This window comes from Poromitra crassiceps (genome assembly GCF_964638095.1).
Source record: "Poromitra crassiceps genome assembly, chromosome: 3".
NCBI classification, from domain to species: Eukaryota; Metazoa; Chordata; class Actinopteri; order Beryciformes; family Melamphaidae; genus Poromitra; species Poromitra crassiceps.
Window position 1 is genome coordinate 75,449,547 of NC_139625.1, and position 11,205 is coordinate 75,460,751.

Sequence of the window (11,205 nt, forward strand, 5' to 3'; positions counted from 1 at the left end):
TAAGTGATTACATTTTCAAAAATGAATGGATAATCCACTCAGACCAAATCAAATGTTAACGCTGTCTACATTAAACACTTTAATAACTCCTGGAACTGCATAGATCATCACAGATTTGACAACCCTCCCACTCTCCTGGTTCTGTGCAGGTGAGTGGACCCTCCCACTCTCCTGGTTCTGTGCAGGTGAGTGGACCCTCCCACTCTCCTGGTTCTGTGCAGGTGAGTGGACCCTCCCACTCTCCTGGTTCTGTGCAGGTGAGTGGACCCTCCCACTCTCCTGGTTCTGTGCAGGTGAGTGGACCCTCCCACTCTCCTGGTTCTGTGCAGGTGAGTGGACCCTCCCACTCTCCTGGTTCTGTGCAGGTGAGTGGACCCTCCCACTCTCCTGGTTCTGTGCAGGTGAGTGGACCTGGGCCTAACGACCCCGCATCCACCAGGCTCCTGCAAGTCACAGAATGAGGAGAGGTGGAGGGTCATCACAGACTGATACAGGATTTTTGCTTTAATCCCATATTACTCAAATAAACCCTTTTTTGTTTATGATTATTTGATCCAGAGAGACTAACAGAGAGTGAACAGGGTCGGTGTCTTGCTCAATGGCACTTCAACAGTTACATTCATACTGGCCGTTATGTGGATTTGATCTTTTGGTTGCAGGACAGTCTAAGCGTTCATCAGAAGACTGTTTTCCATTTCCCCCGATGCAGAAAGGAGACCGATAAGAGCAGTCACCTCTCCTGACCGGCCGTCTGTCTGTGGAAGTCATCAGTATCAAATGGCAAGATGGGGGAAAGGACTTCTCACGCAATGATTTACAAAGATATTTCTCATTATTACTCAGAGTTCAAATGATTTCCATATGGCGGAGTGCAAGGAATGTCATCAGCTTCCCTCTACAACACATGTATTTTTTTAAAGAATAATCTGTATATATTTTTCTAGAGTTAGATTTTATTTCATTTTATTTGAGTGACATGCACTCTTGCTGCACAAGCACAAGACATATCCACATCACACTGTTGTTTGTGTTTTTAAAATGTATTCCTTAACAAATTAAGGTATTACACAAGGAAGGTGTTTTGTTTATATACAGATACAGTTTTCTATAGAATCCACACTTATGTCATTAATTGGGGTTAGGAATTATATACATTAAACTGACATTTGTCCCAAGCTTTACAGATGAATTGTGCCACATATTATCCCGTTTTTAAGCACTTTGTCTTTAAGAATCCAATAGAAATTAGCATAATTGGGAGTAATTTTATTATAAATGATCTCAACTCATTATATAAAAAGAGTAGAGAGCATTGAATCTCATTTTCCATTCCTCCCATACCAGACAGATGCTATCCTCTGATCACTGAACTTTGTTTAGTGGACCTGTGGGAGTTAGAACCCCCCCCTCCCCCCTGGGGGTTAGACGCCCCCTGGTCTGGAACACAAGCCCCCGGGAAATAAATCACTGATGATATCACGTATGTATACAGTCGGTCACGTTACTTCCGGTAACGTGTGTGTGTGTGTGTGTGTGTGTGTGTGTGTGTGTGTGTGTGTGTGTGTGTGTGTGTGTGTGTGTGTGTGTGTGTGTGTGCGGGCGTCCCAGGCTGACCCATTGACCACGCGTCTATGAGACACCTCCTGAAGGTATAGAATTGGTGATGTCATCAGTGACATCACTTGAGCACTCAATGATGATGTCATCAGATGATGTCATCATTGCTCAAGTGACATCACATAATTTTGGTAATTAGGGCAAACATAGGTAATTAGGGCAATTAATTGGGACTAATCACCTAATTAAAAAATCTGGCTTCGTTAGCTCACCCACAGGGGTGCTCTTTACACTTCCTGAAAGATTCAGCCCCATTGCACGTAAAATGGCATAGCTGTGGCCTAACACAATTCTGCTCACACACAGACACTCTCTCTCTCTCTCTCTCTCTCTCTCTCTCTCTTTCTCTCTCCAACACACACCCACACGCTCACGCGCGCCTATAGAGGGTATGCATGTGATGTCACAGAGGCAGAAGTCACTGTGGGGTCACGCCCACTGAGTCACAGCAAGACTGAGCTTGAATGCAGTAATCAGCCTAGATAACTGACACCTGCTGCTCAGGGAGGAATTTGACACTCATTTTGACACTCATTCCTGATTGAGGGGGCGTGTTCCAGTGGGTGTGCACTGTGCATACCCTCTATAGGTATATACAGTATAGGAAACCAATAGCCCTTTGGATTTTAGACATGTACACAGATTATTTTTCTTATAATTACATTTCCATTGTAAGTATTTAGTTGAGGCATTGAACCAGAGCAAGCTGCACTGAGTGAGCAGCTTTATGTGCTGCTCAGTGGCTGTGGAAGGACACTTGCTGGCTGCTGCAGGAATTGAATCTGTGAGCACTAGAGTGGCCCTAGCTCCACACCACACACACATTTTACACACACAATTCATTTCATTGTAATTCAGGACTGTATTCAAGACCACTTTAGTCCTTTCCAAGTACATTTCAAGACCTGTCCAGGTGAGTTTAAAAGACAATCCCAATAGACCTTTTTCACAGCATCCATTTGGTGTCTCAATGCAGGCTAAACACACACATGTAATAACATAATGATGGTTTCCAATTCCATTCCATTTAGGTGTTCCATGTGCAGTCACCAGCCACTTCTTTTCACTGCGAGGAGTTTCACTGGCAGGACGTAGTGTGTGGGAGGATCACGCTATTCCCCCAGTTCCCCTCCCCCCGGACAGGCGCCCCGACGGACATATCCTATAATAACAATGCAAAGTGTCTGTCTGTGAGTGAATGAGCAAATTGTGTCATGACACTTTTAGCTGTTTTTATTACAGAAAGTGTATGAAACCCATGACCAAAATAGTCATACATTCTGTCATTGTGTTATGTGGTTGGAATCATAGTGAAAATAAAGTATTCCCCTTTTTTGCTGGCGACCCCCTGAAACCCCCTCAAGGACCCCACCGGGGGTCCACCGCGATCCCACTTTGAGAACCACTGTGGCTTAATGACCTCGACGCGTGATTTCTAACCCCACATAGGATAAGCAATAACCACGCCCTGTGGCGCCGGGATTGGCCAGGAGCAACACTGGAGGGCACGCAGCCCAGCAATTTCATGAACCAACTGAATAGCTCTTGAGAACAGACAGCGATATTGAGAGGGGACATTGAAATGAATTATGGTCACCTACTAGTAGGGTCATCTGTGGCACTTCCGTGACCGTGGAGAGCGAAGGTCCGTTTCTCAATGGATTTGTCATCTAGGAGGGTTAATAAACAAATTTAGCCGGGGTGTATTTTTAAAAAAGGCGGGGAAAATATTTGAGAGACCAAAATCCAAAATGTCTGCCGTGGAAATGAACTTTTTAATGGTTTGACCTACAATGATGCACAATACATGGTTTCAGAGCTTATTCTGGTCAAGGAATACATATTTGGTGTTTATATAATGATTTGACTTATTTTTTACCTTCAAATCCAAGATGGCTGCCAATTTTGAGCTCTAAAAGGCAGTTTTTTCAAAATCGTCATAGAGCCTTCATATTAGGCTTGAATGACAGGTCTTCTCATGATGAGTTGAATAATATACAGTATAAGTACACAGAAGTAATCTCTGAGGTCATTAAAGTCAATGTTTGTGTGTAAACAACAGTTGCTGATTTGCGGTTTCCCATTAAATAGGGTAGGCTACTGAGAATATGGTGTCCAGTTCATCCCATCACATTTTCATAATGAACCAAAAACAATTTTGCACTATAGCCTAACATAAAATAGTATTCTGTATGCAAAGCTAGCAAGGTTAGTTGCTTGAGCTGAATTTAAAGGTCAACTCAAAACAAACAATGAAATTAACTTTGAAATTAAAACTGAATCCTAGGCTACTAAATTTCATCAGCACACAGTAAAGGAAACTTGTCTTTGAACTCAGCTGACTGTCTAGTCCTAATCCCTGTTGTGCAATGTCCCTTCTCAGTGAAGTTTTAGTTTTTGTTAAGAGTATGGACTTTTAATCTTGACCTTGTTGGTAGGCAACGGCCCTTTTTCAGTCAAGCATTTTCAGATTAGCTCAGTCAGTCTGTGAAGCAGTCAGTGTCAGCACTTGCGCGAGCTCGCTTTTTCTCTAACTAATGTTAACATTACACACTTTAAGACACTTTGTTTGAGGATATAAAAGGAGGTACGGTGGTGTAGTGGTAAGCACTATCGCCTCACAGCTCGAAGGTCGTGGGTTCGATTCCCACCTGGGACGATGTGAACGCTGAAGGAATGCGTGCCCGTCCGCATGTCCTCGAGTGCCCACCGCCCGGGTGGGGTCGTCAAAAGGGCCTTTCTGTGTGGAGTTTGCATGTTCTCCCCGTGCCTCCCGGGGGTTCCCTTCATATAGGAACCCCCTTCACCAAAAACATGCAATATCCTGGTTGCTAATGTGGTTCCTCCTCTGGTCGTTAAGGGCGCCTGTTCGGAGGGAGGGGAACTGGTTGGAATAGTGTGAACCTCCCACGTGCTATGTCCTACCGGTGAAGCTTCCCCTGTCAGGTGAAAAGAAGCGGCTGGCTAACTGCCCATGTCTCGGAGGAAGCATGGAGCCAGTTTCGGCTCTCCCCAGATCGGCAGAGGGTGGAGTAGCAACCAGGATAAAGAAATTATGTTAGCACTAATGGGGGATAAAAATGGGATAAAAAATCGGGGGGGGGGGGGGGGGATATATAAAAAAGAAAACTTTGTTTGAGGTTATCAACGTTATTCACTAGTCTAAAGATAGTTCTACCATCAAGAACATATAAAACAAAAGCAAAAACAAATTTTATTTGCAGAAGTCATCATTGATATTTGGTGTTAGCTAACGTTAGGTAACGTTATTATTTTTAGCTAAAGTTAATGTTATCTGTCTCCACAATTCTGTCAACTGACATATGCATTTGCTTTAGAAAATAAACAGCGTATAACAGCAATATAATATAACAGTAATATAATAGCGAGTTGCTTTCCCTCCCAATGAAAGACAAAGCACACAATGTCCTATGAATGTGTCCTAAAATGTGACAAGCCTTGCAAGCCCACCGATACAATAAATCAAGGCAAATGGGACAGCTTACAATTAAAAGCCCAAGACTGGTCAGGACTTGATAAATTTGATGATGTTTACACCACCACCTCATGGGAAGATGGGGCAACCAATCGGTACATGCATTCGTCATGTTATATTTCTATTTAATCTTCAGTTATGCTTAAGCAAGCCAGGCTGTTTATTTTCAAAAGCAAATGCATATGTCAGTTGACAGAAGTGTGGAGACAGATAACATTAACTTTAGCTAAAAATAATAACGTTACCTAACGTTAGCTAACACCAAATATCAATGATGACTTCTGCAAATAAAAATTGTTTTTGCTTTTGTTTTATATGTTCTTGATGGTAGAACTATCTTTAGACTAGTGAATAACGTTGATATCCTCAAACAAAGTGTCTTAAAGTGTGTAATGTTAACATTAGTTAGAGAAAAAGCGAGCTCGCGCAAGTGCTGACACTGACTGCTTCACAGACTGACTGAGCTAATCTGAAAATGCTTGACTGAAAAAGGGCCGTTGCCTACCAACAAGGTCAAGATTAAAAGTCCATACTCTTAACAAAAACTAAAACTTCACTGAAAAGGGACATTGCACAACAGGGATTAGGACTAGACAGTCAGCTGAGTTCAAAGACAAGTTTCCTTTACTGTGTGCTGATGAAATTTAGTAGCCTAGGATTCAGTTTTAATTTCAAAGTTAATTTCATTGTTTGTTTTGAGTTGACCTTTAAATTCAGCTCAAGCAACTAACCTTGCTAGCTTTGCATACAGAATACTATTTTATGTTAGGCTATAGTGCAAAATTGTTTTTGGTTCATTATGAAAATGTGATGGGATGAACTGGACACCATATTCTCAGTAGCCTACCCTATTTAATGGGAAACCGCAAATCAGCAACTGTTGTTTACACACAAACATTGACTTTATTGACCTCAGAGATTACTTCTGTGTACTTATACTGTATATTATTCAACTCATCATGAGAAGACCTGTCATTCAAGCCTAATATGAAGGCTCTATGACGATTTTGAAAAAACTGCCTCAAAATTGGCAGCCATCTTGGATTTGAAGGTCAAAAATAGGTCAAATCATTATATAAACACCAAATATGTATTCCTTGACCAGAATAAGCTCTGAAACCATGTATTGTGCATCATTGTAGGTCAAAGCATTAAAAAGTTCATTTCCACAGCAGCCATTTTGGATTTTGGTCTCTCAAATATTTTCCCCGCCTTTTTTAAAAATACACCCCGGCTAAATTTGTTTATTAACCCTCCTAGATGACAAATCCATTGAGAAACGGACCTTCGCTCTCCACGGTCACGGAAGTGCCACAGATGACCCTACTATACCTTCCTTAGCATAGTAATAATAATAATAAGCATAATAATTGTAATCTACACAATGTACACAATCTACAAAAACATGCAATAATATAAACGGTGTTGTGTTCACGTTCATAGCTCATATAATATAATGTATCGTTAATTTCAAGCTCAATTCTTACCCAGAGAAAACGTACAGCACTGAAAATGTAACAAGCAATAGTTTTTTAAACATCTTTATTTTAAAAGATGAAAAACCCCAGGTGCTAGTCCCAAGCTTCAATGCTCCTGGCCAATCCCGGCGCCACAGGGCGTGGTTATTGCTTATCCTATGTGGGGTTAGAAATCACGCGACCTCGACACTATAAATCTGTTCATTTCCTCATGCAGGAAGCCCAAAACACCACTAGATGTCAGTATTTTATTTGAAATGAAAGTCCATGGAGCACAGTGCAGTCTTCATTCACCTGAACGGCAATTACACACACTCAACAGTCTCAGAAGAACTAACAGAGTAAAGGAAAATTCACTCCTATAATATTGCTACAGGGACTTGGAATGTCTATTGCTCGCAAAAGTGGATTTATGATGAATTTATTGTTCTGTATGGTATTTTAGAATCTGATTATCCCAATAATATTTCTATAAGGACTTAAAGTGTCTGTGGTAGTGAGTGGACATTGACTTTATTGTACTTTGTGGGATTTTGTGGGATGTGGGATATAATATTTAGGGACTTGTGTGTCTGTGGTATTCAATAGTGAATTTATGGCGATTTTATTGTATTTCATAATATTTTTAATCTGCTGTGGCATCAATGTAATATCCCCTACATGTGTCTAGGCTATTTGATAGGGATTTTATGGTAACCTTATTGTACTTGGTGGTATTATTATTTATTTGCAATTGCCTTCCTATAATATTCCTACGGCTCGTGTGTCTTCTCAATGTAGTGAGAACTTTGTACTAGTGAACTTATCATACAGTACTTTATGGTGGTACAGTAGGATACTTTTCAAATCTCCAATGGTAGGCCTATTCCTTTTGTTTTCCTATATATATTCCTAAAGGGACTTACATAGGCTACACTGTGATATTGTTATAGCCTATATTTCCATGATCTTTTATAGTAATCACTGGTAATATATATATATATATATATATATATATATATATATATATATATATATATATATATATATATATATGAAATCGTCCAATGAATAAAGAGTAAGACTATAGCCCTAACCCTAACTGCATAATGATAAACCAGTAAGGAAAAATATAAATAGCCCGTTGATCAGAAATAAAGTAGGTCGTAGTTAGAAATAACCTCATACCTCATGGCATTAAGATATTTTAAGATGTTCATGAAAGAATGATTAAACTAATGACAACATCCTGGGAACAAGTAGACATTACAACTGATAGGCTATCATTATATTCAATAATGACTGATAATAATAATTAACAGTCATTAATTATATTCAGTGGAGATGCAATGTGATACATCAATTATCCTAAGTTGAGATATCATTTTTAAGACTTATTCATAAAATATATTGATTTATTTGTCCTCACTTGACAAATTCACTCAAACTCCTAATCTATAATTGATTATAAATACTGTAGACCAGGGGTTCTCAACGTGGGATCCGGGGACCACCAGGGGTCCTTGAGGGGGTTGGGGGTCCCCAGCAAATTTATGAATTGTTAAACTCCATCAATTAATTTACAAGAACAATTAGAGAATGTCGAACACTGACTATTTGGATCATAGTTTCACAGTTATGTAGTCTACCTACCTACAATCGAGTTCTCGACAAAAATAAGATTTGGGTCAGAGACAAAATCTCATCAAATGGGCCATAATGTGGACTAAATCAGCGGTCTTTGATATGAAAAGAGTTGAGGATCATTGTCATATAGAAAGCCTTAAATGGCTTAATTGATTGATTGTTCTCACTAGTTTTTCGACAACACCTTTTTAATTGCCGGGGATCCTTAAATATATTGAACCATAAAGACTGCAAGAGAGAGAGAGAGAGAGAGAGAGAGAGAGAGAGAGAGAGAGAGAGAGAGAGAGGAGAGAGAGAGAGAGAGAGAGAGAGAGAGAGAGAGAGAGAGAGAGAGAGAGAGAGAGAGAGAGAGAGAGAGAGAGAGAGAGAGAGAGAGAGAGAGAGAGAGAGAGTGTGAGTGTGTGTGTGTGTGTGTGTGTGTGTGGGGGGGGGGGTAGAGACAGAGTAAAGAAGAGAGAGGAGGGGGGTAGCGCGTTGTAAAAACAGCGCAGCCTGAAGTCTCCGAAACCTCCGCACCATCCAGATGAACCAGCCCGCGGCGCGGTCCAAAGTTGCGTCTCCGTACTTCAGAAAGTGGTTTTCAAACTTTGCTCCCATCGCTGCTGGGATGGATCACTGACGCGAGGAAACTTTTGGTTGTTTTGTCTTTTTCTCAACGCGCAGAGTTTGGGGAGGACCTTTCCGAAATACGCGCTCTCCCTGCATTACCGTGCGTCTTTTTCGGTAGATGGAATTTCACGCTTCGCGGGGGATTGGGTGTTTTCCTCGCTGTTTTTGGCCGAAGAAAAGTTTGACTTGAGCGGACACGAGGCCGAGGAGGAGTCGGGAGGAACTGTTGGGACACAACTCGTTTGGGAGGAGGAGAGAGAGGGACAGTTGGGTGAGTTGGTCGGTAGCCTAGCTGGCCATGTGGTCAGGGAAACAGCGTTGGTGTAATGTTTACAAGTCATTTTGGTCATTGTTGTGTTGTTGTTTAGGGGAAATGCCAGCCAATGCAATTTACAGAGTTAACACTCAGGAAAAATCACTATTCTGCAATATTCCTAGGGACTTGAAGGGTGTTTGTGCTGCTCAATAGTGAATTTAGTGACCATATTGTATGTCATATTTCTATCATCACAATAATATTCATATAATATTCCTTTTGTGATTTAAAGTGATCTTGTGGTAGCCAGCTGTACTCACTAGTGAGTTTATAGTGATTATGATTATGGCATTGATTATCCCCTAAAGTGCCTGCCATTAACTTCCTATGATATTTCTATAACAGTCTATTTCTATAGAGTTTTGTACTTGCTTCATAGTTTTGCTGTGAAATCTGTACAATCCTAAAATGTTCTTTTCCCATAATTCACCTATTATATTCATATTCGTATTCATATTCACCTTAATTTGTGACAGTCAGTATGAGTAAATACAATTAAGATGATTTAAGGCAGGGGTTTTAGTACAAACAGCATGTATGGAGAGGGAGAAGTCGCTGTGAAAATTGTTATTTCAGGTTATTTGAGGTTTACACTGACTTTGGAATTCCAAGAATTTGCAACCTGATATTTAAGATGCACTCTAGTAAACCAGCTTGCAGAGTCAATGTAAAGTTCTTCCAAGGTGAAACACACACACACTCTCTCTCTCTCTCTCTCTCTCTCTCTCTCTCTCTCTCTCTCTCTCTCTCTCTCTCTCTCTCTCTCTCTCTCTCTCTCTCTCTCTCATGGAAGCACTTTTTTATTAATTTAGTTTTCTTTTTTTTGCCATGTGAGCCACTTGCATCAAATTGTTATAGAAAATGATACTATGTTATAGTATCTGACAGGCAAGATCAAGCCTCATTTTGCAACCTCACTATGAAACTCCCTCAAATAAAATTATGTTTTTTTTAAGGAAAAAGTCATGTTATGTCAATTAGCTTTGAATGAGATCCAATGAAATGATATAAAGAAAAATTCACTTGAATGGTGTTTTTAATTGAATACGTTTTTTTTCCTGCAGCTGCGCACAAGGCTGCAGAAAAAGGCCAGACAAATGCTTTTTTGTCTTAGGATTTCTTGTTGTATTTTTTAAGCTGAATCACAGCTGAATCAGTACTTAATCTTGTATTAGTTTACTTTATAGCAATTAAATATAAGGAAGCAAAAATAAGGGGTTTTCCCTATTTAAAAAAATAAATAATCCAGTTGTGTCCAGGCTCAATCCCCTCAGCCTCAGAGCAGAAATGTCTTTTTTTTTAAATCCTGAATGGCTGGTTGCATTCATTTGCATCAGAAAAAGTTTTAGTGCATTTGCTATTGTGCACAATGAAGAGTTCCAGCAGTCAGGGAGCGGGGCGGGGGGGGGGAGTGGGAAGATGTAAAGAAATCATGGGGCCCTTCCTTCACATTATTCAGGATGACAGGGGGGCTTCCCAAACCTGTGATGGGGCTGTCACTTTCATCCTGCCCCAAGCAACAGCCTCCCCTCCTGCCTGTCATGTTCACACATTCCCCTCCACAAGTCCTGTTTGCACTTCATCTGTGGAGAGTTTATTGAATCAAAAACGCAGGGATTTCTTGCAAAAAGAAAGAGAGAGAGAGAGAGAGAGAGAGAGAGAGAGAGAGAGGGAGAGAGAGAGAGGAGTCTGGCATGCAGGCTGGCGGTTGCAGGGCCGCGCGCGGTAAAATGTGAATGAGAAGTGAGTAAAGAAGCGCCCCGCTGTGAGGATTCAAAAGTCTCTTATCCCACAAAACAACAAGTCCACACCAATTAAGCCATGTGGCCCCCGGGGGCAATTGTTCCTTGTGGGTTTTTGGGGAGAAAAGAAACGCCAGGGGAGAAAATCCAGTGAAAAGTTCCTGCATCCTGCATCGTTCCTGTTCATTGAGCACCAAAACCTCCAAAACCTGCTTAAGCAGATGGACTTTCCAGGGACAAGTGCAGCAATGAAGTTCATATGATTTGGTTGATGTGGTGAATTAGTAGATCACCAAACTATCTGATGAGAGGGGGGAAACT

At 40.8% G+C, this 11,205-nt stretch overlaps 1 protein-coding gene across 2 annotated transcripts in view; it reads left to right on the forward strand.

The window, feature by feature from the left end:
- Positions 1–8,808: 8,808 nt before the first annotated feature.
- The window catches only part of LOC310773613 (zinc finger protein GLI2-like), a 138,848-nt gene continuing 136,451 nt past the window's right edge, over positions 8,809–11,205 (forward strand). For both annotated transcript variants that reach the window (XM_083633534.1, XM_083633535.1), the window contains exon 1: positions 8,809–9,097. The gene's annotated coding sequence lies outside the window, so the exon portion shown is untranslated. The remainder of the gene's footprint in view (positions 9,098–11,205) is intronic.